This window comes from Gopherus flavomarginatus, chromosome 3 (genome assembly GCF_025201925.1).
Source record: "Gopherus flavomarginatus isolate rGopFla2 chromosome 3, rGopFla2.mat.asm, whole genome shotgun sequence".
Taxonomy (NCBI): domain Eukaryota; kingdom Metazoa; phylum Chordata; order Testudines; family Testudinidae; genus Gopherus; species Gopherus flavomarginatus.
The window spans coordinates 194,899,118-194,921,534 of record NC_066619.1 but is presented as its reverse complement, the minus strand read 5'-3'; the positions used below and the strand labels follow the sequence as shown (position 1 = coordinate 194,921,534).

The 22,417-nt window shown below is 44.7% G+C and overlaps 1 protein-coding gene across 5 annotated transcripts in view; it reads left to right on the top strand.

The window, feature by feature from the left end:
• MGAT4D (MGAT4 family member D) overlaps positions 1-22,417 on the top strand; it is a 113,154-nt gene that overhangs the window by 19,799 nt on the left and 70,938 nt on the right. The window lies entirely within an intron of this gene.

The following is a 22,417-nucleotide window of genomic DNA, read 5'->3' as shown; positions in this document are numbered from 1 at the left end:
TGCCCTATGTAATTACATCTGATACCGGTTCAAAGTCAAAGAAAACAATGTAATAACTAACATTTATATAGAGATCTGCTCCTAATATTTCAACAAGGTTCTTTCACAGTTAGGTATGGAGTCAGATTTAGTATTTGTCTTCAGTGCTGCCTCTCAGTCCATGATAAATCACACAGGTATATGGGCTTAAGAGAGGAGGGTGAGGAAACAGAAAATCTCATTTGTTTACTCATTCAAAAAAAGCTCAATCATAAGTCGGGGATGAGACAAAAGCACTTGGCAAATGAGTTCATATTATGTTTATTTCACTGGAAATATTTATATTTTGTTCCTGAAAAATATACTTAATAAATTGATAGTACAGCGAAGTGTTCAGTGGGTGTAATTTGAAAAGGATGAGGAAGGGGATAAAGAGCTTGTAAAGAAAGTATCTTCTCCTAGGTATATCTTGCTGAAATAAGAAAATCAGATTTTTTTTATGAATTCTTGATGCTTACAATTGAAATAATGTGGTGTACACAGTAATACAAACAGCTCTTTACTGAGAGTCTAGAAAACTTATGTGAGCTCTCATATATTATTTTAGCAGACAAAGCCTTGATCCTGCAATTGCACCCATGCAGAACCCACTGATATTTCTGCCCATTTTCTTGGAGCTCTATATGAGTGTAGACATCTCTGCAGATGCAGTTCTAATATCTGGCCCAACGTTTTAATTGAAACAGTGGCAAAATTAATGGTCAGGCTTTCAGTGTGTCTTTCATCTTCTCGTTCTCATTTTGATAAATAGCATTAATTCTGATTTATGGAACTACAAGTGAAGCCCAATATTCATATTTAGGCCTCTAAAAGGCCACTCCTACAGAGTGTTGATACTCTCCAGATAGGCTTCAGTGGAAGCTGAGAGCAGTCAGCATGGGAGACTTTTGGCACATGCAGGACTAAACCCTAAATAGGGGCACCATTCCACATTTAGTTACCTGAACTGACCCACAGGGTTTTGAGGACTCCAAAGTGGAGTTGATGCTCAAAATTAAAAGGTAAATGCCTAAGTTTGCACCCAAGGCTGCAGAAATACTGTAGTTGTGCAGTGTTATAAATGAGTGATTTACCGTACTATGTAAGGGCCTGATTCCAGTGTGAGGTTTTTGCTATTGTCTTCAGAAGGAGCAGGATTGTGCCCTAAATATGCAGGGCCAGATTGAAGCTGGCTTTTCTAGTGATTCATGGTAGGAAGACTGTATGAGGAGCTTCCTGTCCCCTTGTTCTTCCTGGGCAAGGCATGTCACAGCCCCTGCATGAACAGGGTGAGATGTGGGCACGGAAGACCCTCTCACTGCTCTTTCCAAGAAATTGTGTTAAAATTTAGAAACAACCAGTGTAATTCTATGTAGACCCTAAAAAAAACAAAAACAAAAAAAACCCCTGACATTGAAATGTATGTGGCTGAGGGGAAAGTGGTGGATGTGTTATTCCTTGACTTTAGCAAAGCTTTTGATACAGTCTCCCACAGTATTCTTGCCAGCAAGTTAAAGAAATGTGGGCTGGCTGAATGGATTATAAGGTGGATAGAAAGCTGGCTAGATCGTCGGGCTCAGTGCGTAGTGATCAATGGCTCCATGTCTGGTTGGCAGCCGGTATCAAAAGGCGTGCCCCAAGGGTTGGTCATAGGGCCAGTTTTGTTCACTAGCTTCATTAATGGTCTGAAGGATGGTGTGACTGCACCCTCAGCAAGTTTGCAGATGACACTAAACTGGCAGGAGTGATCAATATGCTGGAGGGTAGGAATAGGATAGAGAGGGACCTAGACAAATTAGAGGATTGGGCCAAAAGAAATCTGATGGGGTTCAGCAAGAACAAGTGCAGAGTCCTGCACTTACGACAGAAGAATCCCATTCACTGCTGCAGACTAGGGACTGAGTGGCTTGGCAGAAGTTCTGCAGAAAAGGACCTAGGGGTTACAGTGAACGTGAAGCTGGATATGAGTCAACAGTGTGCTCTGGTTGCCAAGAAGGCTAACGGCATTTTGGGCTGTATAAGTAGGAGCATTGCCAGCAGATCGAGGAACGTGAACATTCTCCTCTGTTCGGCATTGGTGAGGCCTCATCTGGAGTCCAGTTTTGGGCCCCACTCTACAAGAAGGATGTGGAAAAATTGTAAAGAGTCCAGCGGAGGGCAACAAAAATGACTAGGGGGCTGGAGCACATGACTTATGAGGAGAGGCTGAGGGAACTGGAATTAGTCTGCAGAAGACAACAACAAGGAGGGATTTGATAGCTGCTTTCAATTACTTGAAGGGGGGTTCCAAAGAGGATAGATCTAGACAGTTTTTAGTGGTGGCAGATGACAGAACAAGGAGCAATGGTCTCAAGTTGCAGTGGGGGAGTTCTAGGTTGGATATTAGGGAAAACTTTTTCACTAGGAGAGTGGGGAAGCATTTGAATAGATTAGCTAGGGAGGTGGTGGAATCTCCTTCCTTAGAGGTTTTTAATGTCAGGTTTGACAAAGCTCTGGCTGGGATGATTTAATTGGGAATTGGCCCTACTTTGAGCAGGGGATTGAACTAGATAACCTCCTGAGTTCCAGTCCAACCCTGATATTTTATGATTCTATATTTAATAAATTCCCAAAGAATTGTTAGTTTCTTCTGACTTTTCCTATGCTGATTAAATTACTGTTTGTTGCAGTAATATCACTAATAAATAGTAAACTCAGTGCTGCACTCTTTAAAAAAAACAGATTTGTTAGGCAAATGGTTATTAATAGTTAAACCTTCTCATTTATACATGATCTGTTTGCAATAGCAGCACACCCTCATTTATACATGATCTGTTTGCAATAGCAGCACACCCTTTTTCTTGTTTAGTTTCAAACTACTGATTATATGATAAGCCAGTGGAAGTAATGCATTACTGGAATACAAGTAAGATCATCAGTTATTTCTGCTATTTTGCAAACAGTGTCAAAAGTACACCATTACTAATTTATGTTGTGATAAATAAAACTGTTTTGTAATTAAGGCTGGGTGAATGATGCTAAAAATAACTTTCCCTTTTCTTTAAATTCTTACTCCGCCTTTTGTGGAACAATAAGTCTTGTATTGCTCACAAGCAAACTTCTGAACCTATGTGGTGGGGTGACACTGACATATTCTGAAGATGTTCTGTCTGTCTACCTCACCAAGAAGAAATAGTACTTGTGATTATGAGGCTTGTGAAGATAGTAGATACATTTAAATAGTTTTAAATGTAGTTTAAAATGTTTTTCATTATCCTGTTGAATGAATAAAGAAAGAAGCAAATTTAGTATCAATTTTGGAAAAGATGTAAAAACTGATATCCTAGCATTATTCTGAAATCACACAGTTCCTGTACTGACCAAAACATCTCCACTCAGCCATGGGAGCAGTGAGTCTATTCATGCTGTCATTGAAATGAACTGCAACACTCTCACTGATTTTGTTAGTAGAGGAAACCAGTTTTATAGCTCCTTTAGTTAATGTGTCAAAATTTTACACCCTGGGTCTGAGCCTACAAGGCTTTTTCATGTGAGTATTCCCTCTAATCTAAATTTGACCTCGCCTAGTAGCAGAAATTTAGCATCAAGCCAATCATAACCTTGATATGAATCTAGCTCAAGGGGGTGAATTAAGAGTAAGGCCATAGTGTCAGCATAGACTTTTAGCCTTACTTTTGAATTTTCTATTTGATTTAGTCATACCATTGTAAGGTCCCTTCAAAAAAAGTTTAATTATATAACTGTCAGGGTATAATTCCCCACTCTAAACCTTAGCGTCCAAAAGATGGGGTACCAGCATGAATTCCTCTAAGCTCAATTACCAGCTTAGTACTTATAGCACTGCCACCAACCAGGAATTCCAGTGCCTGGTACACTCTGGTCCCCCCAAAACCTTGCCCGGGGACCCCCCAAGACCCAGTCCCTCTGGATCTTAACACAAAGAAAGTAAACCCTTTCCCTCACCGTTGCCTCTCCCAGGCTTCCCCTCCCTGGGTTACCCCGGAAGATTACTGTGATTCAAACTCCTTGAATCTTAAAACAGAGAGGAAAATCCAGCTTCCCTCCTCCTTCTCTCTCCCCCTCCCAGACTCTTCCTGAGAGAGAAAGTAATCCTAACACAGAGAGAAAATTAACCTTTCTCTCCTCCTTCCCTCCTTTCCCCCCACCAGTTCCCTGGTGGATCCAGACCCAGTCCCCTGGGGTCTCACCAGAATAAAAAAAACAATCAGGTTCTTAAACAAGAAAAGCTTTTAATTAAAGAAAGAAAAAACAGTAAAAATTATCTTTGTAAATTTAAGATGGAATATGTTACAGGGTCTTTCAGCTATAGACACTGGGAATACCCTCCCAGCCTAAATATACAAGTACAAATTAAAATCCTTTCAGCAAAATACACATTTGAACTCCTTCCAGCCAAATACACATTTCAATCCTTCCAGCAAATACACATTTGCAAATAAAGAAAACAAACATAAGCCTGACTCGCCTTATCACCTAGTACTTACTATTTGAATCTATAAGAACCTGTATCAGGGAGATTGGAGAGAAACCTGGTTGCACCTCTGGTCACTTTCAGAACCCAGAGAGAACAACAACCAAACACTAACAGCACACACAAAAACTTACCTCCCTCAAGATTTGAAAGTATCCTGTCCCCTGATTGGTCCTCTGGTCAGGTGACAGCCAGGCTCACTGATCTTGTTAACCCTTTACAGGCAAAAGAGATATGAAGTACTTCTGTTCTATTAACTCTTACTTATCTGTTTATGACAATAACCTTCAAGCATGTTATATCTTTCTAGTTCATTGAATAATAATCTAACAGTTCTGAAGACAGGGACATCAGAAAATAGTTTCCAAGGTCAGGGACATACAAATATCCATCCCCTCAGCTGCAACTAGCACTAACTGGGTGCAGAGGAGGATTCAACCCACTGTACCTGTCTAACTAGACATTTTGTTGTAGACCCCTTTGAATCTGTGTACCTTACAAACATTAGTTACTTTATCCTCCCATTATGTGAACTGGGGAAGTATTATTTTCCCTTTTCCACAGATAGAGGGACTTGCTCATAGTCACACAGGAAATCTGGGGCAGAGCTGGAAATTGAACCCAGATTTCTTTAGTTCTATTCTGATGCCTTACCCACAAGCCATCTTTTTTTTCTTTTTTTAGGCTCCTATGTTAATAATTTTCAAGCCTTTTTTAACACTGCTTATTCCTCACTTTATTCACTATTTTCTTGATCCATGTCCATCTTGCCTAGGAAAGGCCAACGGTGGAGATTGTCAACATCTCCTTTAAGAACTTTGCTCAAGGCACTGGTGCATCCCAGTCTCAATAAATGGCTTCATACTGACAATCTGAACTGTTATCATCCTTATAGTAAAGATTATTCAGTAGGTTGTGATGAGCAGGGCCGGTGCAACCACTAGGTGAACTAAGTGGCCACCTAGGGCGCCAAGTGGCTGGGAGTGCCAAAAAGCACGCTCAGGGGAGGCAGTAGAGTGGAGGTGAGCTGGAGGACGGGGGGGATGGCTGCCCGCAGCAAGTAACCAGGGGGGAACGTGCTGGGGAACTGCTCCCCTCCCAAGCTCACCCTCCGCTCCTCCTTCTCCCCTGAGCACGCTGCCCCTGCTCTAATTCTCCTCCCCTCCCAGGCTTGCTGTGCCAAACAGCTGGTTGGCACGGTAAGCCTGGGAGGCGGAAGAAGTGGAGCAGCGCTGGTGTGCTCAGGGGAGAAGGTGGAATGGAGGTGAGCTGGGGCAGGGGGAGCTGCTGCAGGAGGGGCTCTCTGGGTGGAGGTGGGGTGAGGAGCTGCCGCAGGGGGGCTCCCCAGGCGGAGGGGAGGAACTGCCACGGGGGGGGCTCCCTTTCTCTTCTCTGTGCCCCCTGCCTCCCCCCCGCTCTGCCACACCCCCACTCCCCTGAAGACTGCAGCCAAGCCCAACCCTGCACTCACCATGTGGTAAGTGAAGCGACCCGGCCCCAGCCTGGTCTGCTCCCCTTTTTCCCAGTTGCACCACCGACCAGTGCTGGGGGGTTCCACCCTTCCTCTTCCCTCAAGTCTGGGAGCCAGGGGAGCAGAGCAGGCTGGGGTCCCAGGCCTCGGTGGGAAGGGGCTGGCCCCAGGCCTCCATGGGGGATGTGGGGCTGGCTACTTCCTGCGGGAAGTGGAGTGACCCGGCCCCAGCCTGTTCCGCTCCCCTGGCTCCCAGGCTTGGGGGGAGAAGGGAACTGCCCTCCCACACTCGCCGGCGGTGTGGCTGGGAGCCAGGGGAGAGGAGCAGGCTGGGGCCGGGTCACTCCACTTCCCGCAGGAAGTGGCCCCCATCCCCCACGGAGGCCTGGGCCCAGCTCCCACTGGCCCGCGGAGGCCTCGGCCCCCCCTGGAGCCCCACACAGCCCCCTCCGCGGAGGCCTGGGCCCCCCACTTCCGGGGGGGCTGAGTAGGACACCAAAATAGCTACGGACTGCCCTCGCTCCCTGGGCCGGAGGTGGGCGGAGGCGCAAAGTGGAAGTTTTGCCTAGGGTGCTGAATATCCTTGCACCGGCCCTGGTGATGAGATAACTCTCACAGTAGCAAGATTTCCTACACCATTGTTAATCTGAGAGCCAACATGTGTATGGCACAGAAACTGTTCTTGCAGTATTGGTGGATGCTCCCTTCCTAGAGAGGGATGAAAATCAAGTATCCAGGCTGATAGTATTAGTTGTATCAGTTGTCTTCTATAGGTGGTGTTCACTCATTTGGGACCTCCACAGGAGCTGGTGTTACTGCTCTTGAGTTCCTAGACGGTGGTGTTGGACGATTACTCTTCTGCCCTGAAGGGTCTCTTATGGAGAGTTTTGCAGGACTGGTTCCATCTTGTCCTCCTGCTCAATGTGCATATGAGGCCATTAAGAGAGTTAATGTAGAAGCATTGGCTGTGGGTGTCTTCAATATGCTCATGACACCAATTTTTATCTCTTCTGACTTCTGTATTTCTGTCTCTTCTGACTCAGACCAAGCAAATTAATGCCCTTCACACTGTCTTGTGGAGACTGGGGCATACAAGAGAATGTGTTAGCTGAGGCCCAGTCCAGATGAGGCAGAGTTGGTTGGTCTGGGAAAGCAGCCGTAAGATATGGCCAAAATTAGCTATCACAAACTGAATCATCTGTAAACACACCTTATCTCTTGTTTGCAGCCTGGGAGTTTGGTTGGATTCCCAGCTGTCACTGGATGATCATCTTCAGCAGTAGCTGCCAAAGTTGCTTTTTATCATTTGTCTCTGGTTAGGAGGTTATGATCTTTTCTTTCTGACATGAACTTCATCACTCTAAGGTCTGGTTTACACACAGTTTTTACACCACTTCATCTATATTGGTTTAGAAATTGATATAGTTAGATCAGTGCAACCTCTTCTGTGAACAAGTACACCAATATAAACACCATTATGTAAGTAAAGGTGTATTGGTATAACTTAGTCCACAGTAGGGATTGCACTTATCTAACTATATTGGATTCTAAACCAATATAGTTAAAATCCTACACAAAGTATGTGCAGACAAGCCCTAATTCATGTCTTTTGTGCCTCAAGGCTTGAGCTCTGTAATATGCTGTACTGGGTGCTGCACCTTAAAACCCATGGGGAAATTAAAAGTAGTGCAGATTAGTGGTGTGTCTGACTGTGAGCATATTCAGTTAGTGCTCCATGAACTGCAATGTCTACCTGTGAGTTTCTAGGTTGATTTTTAGCGTGTTGGTAGTGACTTAAAGCTATAAATATCTGAGAGAAGATCCTAAATGACTCCCTTCTTCTTGTGACTGCCATATTGGAGCTTATCAAAGGCTCTTGAAATGACTCTCCTTGGTATAAAAGAGAGGGGACTTCCAGCAGAGTGTTCTCCGTGAGGATGCCTTTCCTTTAGAATGCATTTCCACCTAAGTTTGAAATAGCTTATGTCAGCTGATTTTCATGATGCACTGCAAATTGTATAGTCTTAGGGGGCTGTTGAAGAAGTAGATACAGTGTGGGGTGATTAAGGAAAAAGGGGGTATTATTTTTGTTTTAGTGCTGCCCGTTACTTAGTAGTATGTTATAGGGTGCTTGTTTCTTTCTATGATTGATTGTATTTTTAAGTGTTTGTCAGAAGCACCTAGGGTGTTCAGGCACAGGCACTTTGTGTTATTTTCTGAGTTTAAAGAACAAATAAATAATATACAATTACTTTACTCTGATGTGATTGCCAAAATGCCAGTTCATGGTTGATATTTTTGGTGAAACTGACATTGGAGCATTCAAAAAAATGTAAGGAGGGAGACAGTGAATGAGAGAGAGCAAGAGACAGAGACGATGTGTTCTGTTGTTTGTCTTCTGTTCCCCTCCCTTCAATCTCATTACTGATTCCTTCTTGCTTTACTAACTTTTTAATGTAGTCCTGATGCACTGCACTGGCCATGATCAAATACAATCTTACAATGGAAACTTGTATTAAATTTAGAAAAATCTTGTTTGGTGATAAGAACATGGAAAATAGAAGTTAAACAGTAGTACCCACAAACACATTACAAAACATATAATTAGGGAAAAAAACCTCTCCATTACAAGATGATTGGAGCAGAAGCAGCCAAAGTAGGGACTTCTGCACTGGGAGAAGGGAAAAATTGGCCCAACAAGGATGATCCATCCCCTGTCCCAGCACCCCTCAGGACCCAAAACTGTGCATGGGAAACCTCCGAAAATCTGGGGTCATTAGGACCCTGGTGTTGCCTCCCTTCCCCCTGCTATGTGGTCTTGAGGGGAAACTGCAGAGGAACCAGCCAAAGATCCCAGCAGGTAAAAGTAGAAGCTGCCAAAGCAGAGATCTCTGGATATTCAGAGAACTTTATAGAGTTTTCACTGGACTTTCTTTTCATTGTGCTGATTGGCTGGCTGTTTTCTCCTGCCCTCCGTTTCATTAGCAAAAAAGGAAGCTGAAGGCAGGTTAACTTAAACAAGTGTAACTTTATTAAACTTAGTGCACTGCACCGTCCATAACTGATGCCCAGACTCTGACCCCCGTCCCTTCAGCAAGAAGTTGCTAGAACATAACCAAATTGCAGTTTTGTCTTTACCAGAAACTCAGCTGATTCCATGGTCTTTGAGATAGTTTAGTCTCCTCAACAGGCAACTACATCAGGATTGATCTACCTCTGTCTCCCTATCACCTGTCTGAGTCTAGCAAACTCTCTCTCTCTCTCTCTCTCTGTGTGTGTGAAGTCCCCTCCCTGTCTGTGAGGTTGGCCTCTGGATGGTTCTCTGTCTCACCATTATCAGGGGCGGCTCCAGGCCCCAGCACGCCAAGCGCGTGCTTGGGGCGGCATGCCATGGGGGGCGCTCTGCCGGTCGCCGGGAGGACAGCAGGCAAGCTGCCTTTGTCGGCATGCCTGCAGAGGGTCTGCTGGTCCCGCAGCTTTGGTGGAGCCGCGGGACCAGCGGACCGTCCGCAGGCACACTTGCGGGAGGTTCACCGGAGCCACGAGACTGGCGACCGGCAGAGCGCCCCCCCGCAGCATGCCGCCATGCTTGGACCAGCGAAATGTCTAGAGCCGTCCCTGACCATTATGAACTCTGTAGGCTCTCTCAGGGTCTTGTGTCTGCAGGCTCATAAGTGTCACCTGTTCCTCTAGATCACTTGTCCCTCATGTGTAGTCACCTCATATGACGTGGGTGCAATTGCATTTCATGACTCCTTTAGTCCACTCCTTCTGGTATGTCTCTAATGGCTGGAGCCTCACAGGAGTGCCTGCCTCCAGGGTCAGTAGGTCCTTGACTGACCTGTTGAACTCTAGTACCTGTTTCCTCTTATTGTTGACTATCTCGTCTCAGCAGTGTCTCCATCCTTCTGGCTGCAACAGATCTCCCTCTGTTGAGAGCAGAGTTTGCCCCTTCAGTGTCTGCACTGGATTGTTTTGGCACCCATGTAATGGGATATTCCTGTGTGCCAAAAATGCTGAGAAGGGGTCTGAACCATAAGAAATAGCCTTGTGTGAAGGTTTCTTTGCTGTTTGCACAGATATTTCATCTTACCATTACTCTGCAGGTAGGGTGACCAGACAGCAAATGTGAAAAATCGGGACAGCAGTAGGGGGGTAATAGGAGTCTATATAAGATAAAGACCCCAAAATTGGGACTGTCCCTATAAAATTGGGACATCTGGTCACCCTATCTGTAGGTATGCTAGGGAAGAGTTGAGTTGTGGTGATCAAATTTCCGTTTGCAAGCAAATTCCTTGAATTTTTCTGAGGTAAATTAGGGTATGTTGTGGCTGAGTACAGTGTCCAGAATACCATAGCTCACAAAATGGACCTTCATTTGACCAATCGCTGACTTTCTTCTTGTATCTGGCAGGGACTTGACCTCCCAAAAATTGGATAGTAATCTACTGTAATCAAGTACTGCTTTAAATTAAAGATAATAAGTCCACTCCCAGCTTTTCCCTTGGTCAGGTGGGCAGTTCACGTGGTGACAGTCTTTCTGAAGACTGTTGTTACACAGCCAGAAGGTGTCATACCCTTCAGTCACAGAGTGAAGGTGTGTAGTCATTTCTGGCCAGTAAACACACTCTTGAGTTTGTCTAAGACAGCTATTGGTGCCAATGTGTGAGGCATGTATTTTTGCATGACATTCTTACATAATGATGCAGGGACAACAACTCTGTCCTTGAAATATGATTCCATGTTTCACTCTCAGCCCATCTTTAAATTGAAAATATAGGTTGGCTTTTACTGGCACCTGGATTTTATTTTCTGGCTTCTAGTTCCCTTGACTGCCTGGAGTTGGATGTCCTTTTCTGTAGCCTGTGATTTCCATCAGCTTTCTTGTTGAAAGTGGGACATAGTGCAGCATGTTAATGAATTCAGTATCCTGATCCCTTCGCCAGACTTGCTGATGCTGGATATATATGCCATGCTCAGAGTCTCAGCTGCCACCAGTAATCCTGGACAATACCTGATCTCTACCTGGTAGAGGTGGAGGTGCATCGATATATGTGGCAATCTCTTTGTAACACTAAGAAGGGGCTTTGCCATGATTGGTTTTCTGGGTTTGTGATCTGACTGCACTATTACTGGGTGGCCATAGGTAAACTGATGACATTGCTCCACTTCAAATACCACAGCCAGAAGCTCTTTTTCTATCTGGGTGTTATCTCCCTATTCAGTATCTAACAGGGTTTTGCTGGCACAAGCGATTGGCTCTCCTGTAGAAGAGCTACACCCACTCCTTTCTCCAGTGCATCACAGTGTCAGTGACTCTTCTGGCTGGTAGTACTTCAGGACAGGTGCATCTTATATTATTGATCAGCGTGTCATGCCTGATGTTGGGAACTTGCCCAGTCCCATTCAACATTCTCACTTGTGAGCTGTCATATGGATTCCACTACTGCAGCCAGGTGTGGACAGAACTGAGGCAGCAAATTTCTGGTTTCTATGAACCGTTGTATCCCTTTCACACACACTGGAACTGGCCTGGCTCTTGATTTTGTTGCGATCTGCTTTCACTCCCTCTGCTGTGAGCAAATGTCTGACATATGTCCCCTCAAACTATTTGAGTCACCTTTTTCTGGAATGAGTGTTATGTTCTTGTCCTTTTGTTGCTGGAGAAAAGCTTGTTGTTTTCTGCCATGGTCTTGTTCAGCTTCTGTATCATTACTCCCTTCACCTACAATGAGGATATCATCTGCAATTTTTTCAACCATAGGCAGTCCTTCCGGTGCTTGGGTGATTCTTCTCTGGAACAGCCTGGTGTTGAACTTATGGCCATTGACATGCACAACCATCTGTAGTGACCAAATACAAAGGTTGTCAGCATACTAGACAGGTGGCTTCTTTACCACCCCCATGCTCCTTCCACAGATTGTACTGGCTTCTACAGGTGCTATGATACCCTTGCTGCCAAACTTTAGAGCTCCTTGCATACTGGATTACATAGTCGCACTGGAATTTTCCTTCATGGTAAGTACACAAGTTCCAATGTGGGGTCCACTTCCAGTTGTAGCTTTCTTTCAAGGCACCTATTGCCTTTGGTAACATCCCCTATGCTTTTAAAATTGTCTCCATTATCAGTGGGCCTCCTTTTGCTTCTTACACTGCAACTATAGAATTCTGATGCTGAACCCTGATCGGACCCACAGCTTGTGTGGCTGTATTACTCAATGGGGTCTGTGGTGCCCACCTGCCACAAACTTCTGTTATTTTTCAGGTTAGTCACTCTGAGATCACATTTTCCTATAGGCTGCATTATGCTCCCATTTTATATTGTCCAATTGGAATTGATCTTTATAATGGGTGTATTTGAGTACAATTCACACTGAGAAATCATTCCATAGGAGGCTCCACTATCAGCTGAAATCGCACGTGGCATTTTCCTGTTACCATTGTGGAATGCATAGCATTTGGTATTGTCCCTTGTTGCTTTCCTGTCCCAACAGCCTGAACCTGATTGGCTCTTGGACTCAAATGTCATTGTCACTGTCTGATGAGCCATCCATCTCTTCTACAAGTCTGACTGAACCTTTCTGAGAGATGCTTCTGCTCTTGCACACACTGCTAAAATGATTCAACTTGCCACAATCCTTGTAATGCTGTCCACTTGCAGGGCACTTGTTTAACTGGTCATGCTGTCTCCCACAGTAAATGCATTTCACTCTGTGTATGGAATCCTGACTACCTGCTCTTCAATTGTCTTGCTGCGTGTACTTTTGGAGGTGGTGTGCCTTCTAGGGCTTTCATTCTTTCTCTCAAGGCTTCTGCTGCATGCCCCACATTTAAGCATGTGTCTAATATGAAGTTACCTTCCTGGAGCAGTCACTCATACAGGTAGTGATCCCAAGTGCCACAGACTATCCTGTACTGAATTAGAAAGAAAGTATAACTGGTCAGAAATTGAGAAGTAGAGTAGTTTCCATGGAAAATCCAGTTTTTGGACAAAAACTGAAATATGTTGACTCTGAAATATTACTGCAGTGCCTCATGGGAGTTGTCATTCAGGTGCATTGCACTCCACTTCTCCTCTATAGGCCAGGCTCTCTGGTCAGACTACATCTTTCATGAGACACTATGGTCTCCCTTTTTGCTCAGCGGAAGCAGTGCGCCATGGCTATCATGTGCCTGTGGTGCATCATGGGAGATGAACTCCAGCTATGGAGCTTGGCCCATAGAAGAGTATAGGAACAAGGGGCACCTGAACTACAATTCCCATGAGGTACCACAGTGGCATTTCAGAACTGAAATATTTTGGTTTTCAGTCTTCAGTTTTTTGACAAACAGTCAATTTCCCATGGAAAGTAGAAACTTTAATTGAAAATTTCAGTTAATCAAAACCCCAGCTTTACATTGAAAAATAGTTTTCATAGACAACTTTCAACCACCACTTTTATATCAACAGTTTTTCAAATGGATACCAGTAGGAAATAGAATTTATGATGTGTTTAACATGGGAAGGAGGTTTATGAGAATGGGTAATAACCTCTTCCTACAAAATTGCATATGTTTTGAGGAGACATATCAGTCACATTGTAAAATATGGAGTAGAATGACTTGCTGCTAATTACTCTGCATTCTGATTCACTGGTGATATTTTTGATTTGTATACTTTATTTTCTTGACCCTGACTTTCCTCCTGGTTTCTTAAACTCTTCTTTTCTCATTCTGCTCTGCCTCCAATTTCCTGGTCAGATCCTCAGCAGTGTAAATCGATATAGCTGTATTGACTTTAGTGAAGCTGCGCTTATATACAACAGGTGAAGATTTGGTCCTCCCTGTCTAGCACTTCCTGCAGCAGACTTTGTGGTTCAGCAATATCAGTTTTCTTTTAATCTCCTTTATCCAAAAACAATAATTCCCTGCTTCCGCTCCAAAAACTTTAGGGTGCCAAACATCCCCCACCTCCACACTCATTCTCTCCCCCTGTCATCTTACTGCAAACATGATTGGCAGAAGGGAAGTGCTGATATCACTTTCAGCAAGAGGTTTAGTGATCCCTATCTGTTTGGAAATGAGCCAGTGAAGGAATTGACAAATCCATGAGTCTCACAAATAATCTGTGATAATTGAGAAGTTCTATATATGAGACATTAACAAAATACCATACTTGTTTTATTATTTCTTTGTTTCTTATGAAGATAGATCTGCTGCAAATATAATCTTGAACTAATGTTATGTGAGAAATTATGTGAAACTGGTAAAGGTGATTGGTGAGTAAAACAGAAGTCAGATGTTCAGGAACCATTAGCCAGGGTGATATGCTTATAATCTGGCTTTGGTTATAGGATATTTAACCAAAAAAATTCCAAGACACAGCATAAATCCAGTTACTATTGAGAAGATTAAATACATTGAGTTAAATCTTAAATTACAATCTACATTAACATCTGTTAACTTTTTTAAAGATTTCCTAACTTTCATGTCTTTTTTTTTTTTTTTGAGCTAATATCCAAGTATAGATGAGAGCTGCATAATTTAATAAGGCTAAGATTTTGTCGCAGATATTTTTAGTAAAAGTCATGAACTGGTCATGGGCAATAATGAAAAATTCACGGAAGCCCGTGACCTGTCTCTGACTTTTACTAAAATATCCATGACAAAATGGGAAGTCTGGGCATCTGTGAGTGGTCTATGAGCTCCAGGGGCTCCCTCCACTGGTAGCTCCAAGCGACGAGCGTCCTCCCACTGCCCAGAGTGGCCAGGAGCTCTGGGGGTCACCCCGCCACCTGTGGTGGCCGGGAGCTGCAGGTGGCTGGGGTACCCCCCAGCACCCTGTCTCTGCAGGTGACAGGGGACCCTGCAGCTCTTAGCTGGTGCTGGCTGAAGTCATGGAGGTCTTTGGAAGTCATAGATTCTGTGACTTCTGTGTCCTCTGTGACTAAATTGCAGCCTTATTAATACCATTATTTCTTAATCTCAGTAAGTGTTTTTTAAAAAGAGAAAAGGCCATACTATATTTCAGATACAAAGGACCAGATTCTGAGTTAGTGTAAGTTCCTTTAGCAGCATTGATTTTAATGGAGATCTGACCAATATAATGTCATTACTGAAAAATAAACCCTTGCACATTTCCCAGATGTCTAATTTGCTCCCTAGTCCTGCAAATGTACACATGAGTAGTCCCATTCAGACTTTACAGAGTAGCAAATGATTATTCTGAGTTGTGTTTTTATCTGAAGAAATAATTTTTTCTTGTTTATAGGTTTTTCTTTGGCATACGTTGCAACAGTGTTGAACAAGTCATTGGGTGCAATGCAGGGGTAATTGGGTGAAATCCTATCGCCTGTTATATAGGAGGTCAGACTAGATGATCTAATGGTCCCTTCTGGCTTGAAATGAATCTATTAAATGTCTCAAACATCGGTTCTACCCTAATAACATCTCTGTGAGGCAGAGAGATGATCCCCATCTTACAGATAACACTATGTGATTTGGACATTAATATGTGGGATGAGAAAATTGTATTGCATTTTTTATCACTTGCTGTATGGACTGAAGACTGTTTGTCTGCTTTGCATTGACATTTGATCCTATGGTAGTTTTCATAAGAAGAGGGCTTTTTCACCAGTGTACCAGGCTAAGACTTTCCTTTCCTCCTCTGTTAAGTAGCATGTAGTGTGCTTGTTGCTGTTTTCCACCACAGGAATGGCTGCATTTCAGTGTTGTAATATGTATTCATTAGTGAAGTACTTGTGGATCCTTCAAAATGAAAGATGCTATCAGTGTGAAATATTGTTCTTTGGAATAAGAACTGATCCAAAATTGTTTTTTTGATCTTCAGAGTGGTTCACCCAGTCCTACTATGTATATACGCACACACACCTTCTTCCCTACTCATTAACTGACAATTTTAATCTTTGCTTAGGGCGTGTCTACACTATATAGTTAAGTTGACTTAATGTAAGTTGACATCTAGCTGACAAAGTAATTAAGTCGGTCGTGCGTGTCCACACCATTCTCATGTTGTCAATGGAGTGCATCCTCACTAGCAGTGCTTGCATTAATGCAAAGAGCAATGCGCCATGGGTAGCTATACCACAGTGAAACTAGCTGCAGGAGGTTTTGGGAAAGGCTTGTAATGCCTCATGGTTCATTTTTGGCTTCCCATGATGCAGTTTCCTCCCTCCTTCCCCTGATATCAATGACAAACAACCCATACTTTCTCGCACCTTTTTTTGAAAGCTGGACTTAGCCGTGTGTGTGCCATAGCCCAAGAAGCATGGACCCCACTCAGCTGTGCACTCTTGTGAGCATTACAAACACCTTGCACCTTATCCTGCAATATTTCCAGAGCCAAGACAGGAGTTGCCACGTGGAACATTTCGATGTCATGCAAGCAGCCCTGCTGCAAGCCATAGAACAAAACATTTCCCACTTGCTGCTGACAGTGACACATCAGATGAACATGGTGATATTCTGGTCCCTGGAAACAGAGACAGTCCCTTTTTTAAGCCCTGTCCCAGCCATCCTGACTTTTTTAGCAAAAGTGGCCATTGTCCCACTTTCTCTTGCCAACTTGATCAGTTGGCAAGAGAAATGGGAAAATGCCTACTTTTGCCAAAAAAGGTGGGATGTGGTGAGATTAAAGGAATGTGCAGGGGATGAGTGGAAAGGCCAGCCCCACGCAGAGGGGGAGTTAGAGCTGGGGGAGGGAGGCAGGATTCCAGTGCGTGGGGGCCAGCGGGTTCGAGCGATCGGCAACAACCTTGCACCAGGGGGCTGGCAGGGTTCGAGTGAGCGGCTGAGGCCCCTTTGGGAAATAAGGTCACTCTACATGAACAGCAACGTGGGATTGTCAGGAAAGGTGCACGATGAACACATCTTTAGGAACACAGGTCTGTTCAGAAAGCTGCAACCAGGAACTTTCTTTCCAGATGACAAAATAACCATTGATGATGTTGAAATGCCAATAGTGATCCAGGGAAACCCAGTCTACCCCCTGCTGTCATGGCTTATGAAGGCGTACACCAGCCACTTGGACAGCAGTAAGAAGTGGTTCGACAATAGGCCAAGCAAGTGCAGAATGGTGGTTGAATGTCTTTAGCTGTATAAAGGGTCACTGGTGCAGTTTGTTTTGAAGGTTAGACCTCAATGAAAGCAATATCCCCATTGTTATCACTGCATGCTGTGTGCTCCATAATATCTGTGAGACAAAAGGAGAAAAGTTTCTGCTGAGGGGACTTGGAGGCAGATAGGCTGGCAGCTAATTTTGAGCAGCCAAATACCAGGGCAGTAAGAAGAGCCAAGTGAGGAGCTCTGCGTCTCAAAGAGGCTTTGAAAACCAGTTTCAGTAATGAATCACAGTAATGTGTGCTGCTTATCTGTGTTATGCCTGCCCATAGCACCTCTTCCATTGCATCAGTTTCCCTGAATCCTCACCCACCTCCAGCCACTACTACAATAAATAAAGAGCATTTATTTCTCAAAATATTTATTTTTATTGCACGCACATACAAAGACAGTGAAAGAACAGGAAAATAATTTAACTTTGGACAAATGGTGTAATGGGTTTGGAAGGGGAGAAACCAAGTCAGATTGTCTGTGAAAGCACAATAGTCTTGACCATCAAAGGTCTTTAAATCTCTACCTCTTGTTTTTACTACCTTGCCCTGGTGTTGAGTTGAAGGAAAACTGAATTCCCCCCCCCCTCCCCTGGAACATTTCAGGGAGGGGGATTGGGAACAGGGCGAAGCATGCTGGCTGTTCTGCAGGGGCTGCAGAGGGACTCTAGAGCCTCAAGCTGTTTTTCTTGAAGCTCAACCAGATGCCACAACATGTCTGATTGGTCCTTCATAATCTGCAGTATCTCATCCTGCATGGTGTGCTCATGGTCCTGGGATGCTCTCCATGTCAGGATCTAGTTTTTCAGACAATTAAATCCTCCAGGCTCCTAGCTCCATGTCAGCTGTCTTGGAGGTGGTCATTCTCTCACTGAACATGTCATCATGTGTCCTCTTTTTCTGCCTTCTAATCTGCAAAAGCCTCTTCACTGCTGAAGGCCAAGCTTTCCACTGTAAGGCATGCAAAGCACAAGGCAACCATTGTTAGTGCATACCCTGGGCCTGTTGCAAGGTTGCTATTTCAAAAATACTCCCCTTATTACACCCAAGTGCAAGCCAGAACATAATCAGAATCCCTAGCTATTCAATGAACCAATTTGCTGTTCCAGCCATGGTGAGTATGGCCTCACAACATGAGAGACAGGCCTTGTCCTGCAACTTGTGGCAAATCTGTGTCGGGAGTACAGGTGGACAATGCTCCCTCCCCCTAGAAACATGGACATTGCTTTGAGACCAGGGACCTGTGTTAAACCTCCCAAATTGATGTCTTAGCCCTGGTCTACACTACTGGGTTAGGTCGAATTTAGCCGCATTAGGTCGATTTAAAAATGACTGTGTCCACACAACCAACCCAGTTCTATTGACCTAAAGGGCTCTTAAAATCGACTTATGTACTCCTCTCAAACAAGGGGAGTAGCGCTAAAATCGACCTTACTGGGTTGAATTTGGGGTAGCGCGGATGCAAATCAATGGTATTGGCCTCTGGGAGCTGTCCCAGAGTGCTCCATTGTTACCGCTCCGAACAGCACTTTGAACTCCGATGCAATAGCCAAGTATACAGAAAAAGCCCCAGGAACTTTTGAATTTCATTTCCTGTTTGGTCTGTGTGGCAAACTCAGCAACCCAGGTGACCATGCAGTCCCCCCAGTATCCTTGAGCGTAGAATGTTTCTACGCTCCCCCATCATCTCTGTGCCTGAGGTTATTGCAGATTAGAAGGTGAAAAAAATGCACTCACGATGACATGTTATCTGATCTCATACAGTCCTCCCACACTGATGGGGCCCAGCGTAATGCATGGAGGCATTCAGTGGCAGAGGCCAGAAAAGAATTAAGTGAGCGTGAAGAGCAGAGGCAGGACGCGATGCTGAGGCTAATGGGGGAGCAAACAGACATGATGAAGCATCTGTTGGAGCTGCAGGAAAGCCAACAATAGCACAGATCCCTGCTGCATCCACTGCATCCACCTACCCTCCTCCCCATGTTCCATAGCCTCCTCATCCAAAGGCCCAAGAATGTGGGGTGGGGAGGCTCTGAGTGCCCAGCCACTCCACTGCAGAGTATGGCCCAAGCAACAGAAGGCTGTCATTCAAACTGTTTGATTTTTAGTGTGGCTACAATAAGCAATGTGGCCTTGTCCTTCCCTCCTCCTCCCGCACCCCACCCAGGCTACTTTGTCTGTTATCTCTTTTTTTTTTCTTTTTTTTTTTTTAAATTAATAAAGAAAGAATGCATAGCTTCAAAACAATAGTTACTTTATTTCGAAGGGGGGAGGGTGGTTGGCTTACAGGAAATTTAAAATCAACAAAGAGGACGGGTTTGCATCAAGGAGAAATACACACAACTGTCACACCGAAGCCTGGCCAGTCATGAAACTGGTTTTCAGAGCCTCTCTGATGCACAGCACATCTTGCTGTGCTTCTAATTGCCCTGGTGTCTGGCTGCTCAAAACTGGACGCTAGACGATTTGCCTCAACCTCCCACCCTGCCATAAATGTCTTCCCCCTTACTCTCTCAGATATTATGGAGCACACAGCAAGCAGCAATAACAATGGAAATGTTGGTTGCGCTGAGGTCTGACCAACAGCGCCAGCGAACTTTTAAATGTCCAAAGGCACATTCTACTACCATTCTGCACTTGCTCAGCCTATAGTTGAACTGCTCCTTACTACTGTCCAGGCTTCATGAAACGGATCCCCTGAGCAGGAGAGCAGAGTTGCAGCAGAAGTGGTGGACGAGGATGGTTAGCAGTCCTACTGCACCGTCTGCTGTGAAGGCAAGGAGCTGCTGCTGTGTAACAATGCCAGCTGCTGCAGGTACTTCTGTTTTGAATGCTTGGAGGTCTGGGTAGGGCAAGGTACCTCGGCCAAGGCAAAAGAGCAAAAGCCCTGGAGCTGTTACATATGTCAACCACAGAAGTGCTATGGGGTGTTACAGCGCCAACCGGACTGGAATGTACAGCTGCAAGACTTCTTCACCAGCGACTAAGGACAGGAATATGATGCACCTAAAATCTAAAAAGGCCCACACATTTCCCAGAGTCACTACCCTTGATAACAGAATGTCAATGGTTGCATTGGCTACTTGGATCACAGCAGACCTCACAGTAGACTTGCCCACAACAGCAGCAATGACGGTGAGCTGAGTGGGCTCTATGCTTGCCATGGTATGGCATCTGCATGGGTAACCCAGGAAAAAAGGAGTGAAACGAATATCTGCTGTTGCTTTCACGGAGGGAGAGTTGACTGATGACATGTACCCAAAACCACCCGCAACAGTGTTTTTGCCCCATCAGGCATTGGGAGCTTAATCCAAAATTCCAGTGGGTGGCGGAGACTGCAGGAACTGTGGGATAGCTATCCACGGTGCACTGCTCCGTAAGTTGATGCTAGCCATGGTAGAGAGGACGCACTCCACCGACTCAGTGCCCTTAGTGTGGACGTACACAATCGACTATATAAAATCAATTTCTAAAAATCAACTTCTGTAAAATTGGCCTAATTTCGTAGTGTAGACATACCTTTAGTGGCCGTTTCGGGGGTGGGGGGGTTACAGCAAGGAGAGAACACAGGAAGCTCTCTCCTCCCCCGTCTCTTAATGCTGTTGGTAGTAGTTGCCCTTGACTTGCAGAATCTGAGATCAACCTGGATCCCTGCCAACCAAATCACTGGCATATAAGAGAAAACACAGTTGAGGGACCCTGAAGTCTCCATGGATGATGGATCACATGTGCCGTTGTTTGCAGTCCTAGCGCTTGTAATGAAAACTTCCCTTGTTTTCCCCAGGTTACCCTATATGATATCAGTCTCATAGGGGTAACAGGTGGCAAGGGAGAAGATGCTGCAAGCATCTGGGTACAGACCTGGTCCTTATGCTGCTATGCTGGGCACCGCAGTGATGCTAGAAGAGTTAATAATGGAGTGGCATGGGAAAGTATCCTACCATAGTGGAAGAAATAAGACAATCCCCAAAAGCCTTCTGCAAAGGATTGCAGATTACCTCCGTGAACGTTTTCTAGAGGGGATTCCTGGGCCATTTTTGTGCACCTAAAGAGTCTTTTTCTGGAGAGCATTTTGTGTGTGTAGCTGGAGCGGCCACTGGGAAATAGATACCCAAGGCACTTCTTTTTTTGCATGTAACCCTTACAGTTTTATTGGAATTGGGTACTCACCAGAGGTGCCTTCCCCAGCATCTCACTCAGCCACCATGCTGTCCTGCGACTGGCTGGGCTCTGGGGTTAAAAATCCACTGCTCACCTGTCTCCCAGTCTTCTCCTCCTCCTCCTCCAGAATGTCATCCTCATTGTTGCCTGAGGTGGCCCAGGACTCAGACTCCTGAGAGGTATCCACACTGTGTTTGGTCACTGCTGAGAATTGCAGGCAGCTCATTGTAAAAGTGGCATGTCTGTGGTGTGGAGCCCTTGTCTTCTAGTACGCCTGCCGCAGTTCTTTGATTTTCACACGGCACTGCTGCGTGTCCCTGGTGCAGCCCTTCTCCCCCACACCCTGCATGATCTTCTCATAGATGTCTACGTTTCTACAGCTGGACCACAGCTGTGCCTGCACAGACTCTTCTCCCCACAGACCAATAAGATCCACCATCTCCTGTGTACTCCAGGCTGGAGTGCGTTTCGGACGTCAAGTTGCCAAGATCAGCTGTGCTGGAGAGCTCTCTATGCTGACCAAACAGGAAATGGGAATTCAAAAGTTCCTGGGGGGCTTTAACAGGAGAGGGGCTCTTTTCTGTATACCTGGCTGCTGTGCAGCAGAGTTGAAAACAATCTCTGGAGCAGTCACAGCAGAGCATTGTGGGACATTTCCTGGAGGCCAATTCAGTCGACTTACACAACACTGCGTCTGCACTGCCTCTCTGTCCACTCATCAGCATTGAGTTAAGCGCTATGCCTCTTGCCAGGGTGGAATAATTAAGTCAATATTACAGGCAAGTTAGGTCAGAGGAAGGGATTTGGTAGTGTAGACATGTACATTATTAGGTCAACGTGAGATTTTTTTCCCCTTCATATTTTTAATACTCAAAAATTGTAGATGAAGTAAATTCTGGCAGAAAACAACCATTGAAAAGAGTTGGTGGTAGGCCCAAAAGTGAATGTTAAAGATAATTATGAACTCTGTAGAATGGGAGTACAATGGAAATTGTGTTGCAATTTTAACTAAAGTCTGTATCAACACTTGAAAATTTGTAGCTGCTCTCCAGTAATAATATAAGCACTTGTATAGACAGGGTTCATATGCTTTTAGCTCCGTGTCAATAAAACCTGCCCTGAGCCCCCTACTTTAGTGCTTACACCCTTGTTATACCTGATGTACCA